The 1535-nt window shown below is 40.8% G+C and overlaps 1 protein-coding gene across 6 annotated transcripts in view; it reads left to right on the forward strand.

Annotated features, from left to right (window-relative positions):
* The first annotated feature begins 1286 nt into the window (after window positions 1-1286).
* The window catches only part of LOC143281962 (acetylcholine receptor subunit alpha-like), an 83217-nt gene continuing 82968 nt past the window's right edge, over window positions 1287-1535 (forward strand). For all 6 annotated transcript variants that reach the window (XM_076587305.1, XM_076587310.1, XM_076587309.1 and 3 more), the window contains exon 1: window positions 1287-1535. This exon is cut by the window's right edge and continues 399 nt beyond it. The gene's annotated coding sequence lies outside the window, so the exon portion shown is untranslated.

Here is a 1535-nt window from a genome sequence, read left to right on the forward strand (position 1 = left end):
CCTTTTTTGTCCAGTATAACGGGATCCCTTCTGTAAGGTCTTCTGTTGTTTGTTTGTTTTACATTCTGTTTATTCCAAGGTTATCCTGTGAAGCCTTCAGTCTCCTAAGGATTCTAACTTGTGGGGAGGTGGGGCCGGGTGGGGGGGGGGGGGTTCGCTTTTCATTGGTTTCAGTCACAGCCCTTGCGTCCATGTTTCGTTAGTTGTTTATTCATTTATCTTTTTATCTGTGTATCTATTCATTTATTTATATATTATTTATTCATTTATTTATTTGTTTACTTACGTATTCATTTGTTTATTTACATGTCTTATTTTTTCATTCATTCATTTAGAAAATATTTTCTAGTTGTGCATTATTTGTTCATTCAAATATTTTCTAGTTGTACATTATTTGTTCATCATAGTTCAAATATTTTCTAGTTGTGCATTATTTGTTCATTCAATCTATCTTGTTTATGTCATTCTATTTATTCATGTTCATTGACTTTTGTTGTTGTTGTTGTTGTTGTTGTTCAGTGTTTGTTTGCCTTCCACTTTTATGTGTTTTTAACTTGTGGCGGTTCCATAATCAGCAGTTGCATCATTATGTTTATCTATTCATATTTCATGGATAAAAATGTTTGTGTGTGTGAGGTAGAGAAAGATGAAAGGGAAGTTTGAAACGTATATAGTAAGCGATTTTTTTTTTCGTGCAGCTCACTGGACTTTGATTGACGCTAATTTTACACGGATTTTATTTTCCTTCCATTTCAACCCGCATTCTTCCTCTCGCTCTTTTTTTTTATCAGCATATATCACACACACACACACACACACACACACACACACACACACACACACACACACACACACACACACACACACACACACACACACACATCCTCTCCTATGCATACACAAGAAGCTTGTAATAACAGCTGTGTCGTCGACAACAACCACGCCTGCGATGCACACACACACACACACACACACACACACACACACACAACAACGACAACAACAACAACTGACAACAACAACAACAACAACAACAACAACAAAACTGAACCCGCGAGAAAAGCGCTCAGGAACAACCATCAGCGAACCCAAACCGATTTTCATGCCCATCCCCACCCCCACCCACTCCACCACCACCCCCTCTACCCCCGCACTCTCAAACACTGAACACATTCAAACCCCCCAAGCAAAAGAGCACAGGCACACATTCCCAGGGTTCTCTCCCTTGGATAGTCGAGTCGGCAACAAGTTCGTGCCTTGCTAGCAGCGCAAGCAACGACTGAGAACGAGCGGGCGCGAGAGAGAGGGGAAGAAAGAGGAGAGAGAGAAACATGTGTGTGTGTGTGTTGTTGGTCGACTGTGTGTGCTCTTTCTTCGTAGACACGACGGGTCTGTGTTTTGTTGCAGTCTGCTGAGATTTTTTTCCCCCTTTCTCCAATCACGTTCCACACCTAATTTCTAACCATGTTTAGGTGAAAACACTGCAGAGCCATTGGAACTTTTTTTTTTCGTGTGTGTAAAAAGTTCTCACCCCA

This window comes from Babylonia areolata, chromosome 5 (genome assembly GCF_041734735.1).
Source record: "Babylonia areolata isolate BAREFJ2019XMU chromosome 5, ASM4173473v1, whole genome shotgun sequence".
NCBI lineage: Eukaryota > Metazoa > Mollusca > Gastropoda > Neogastropoda > Buccinidae > Babylonia > Babylonia areolata.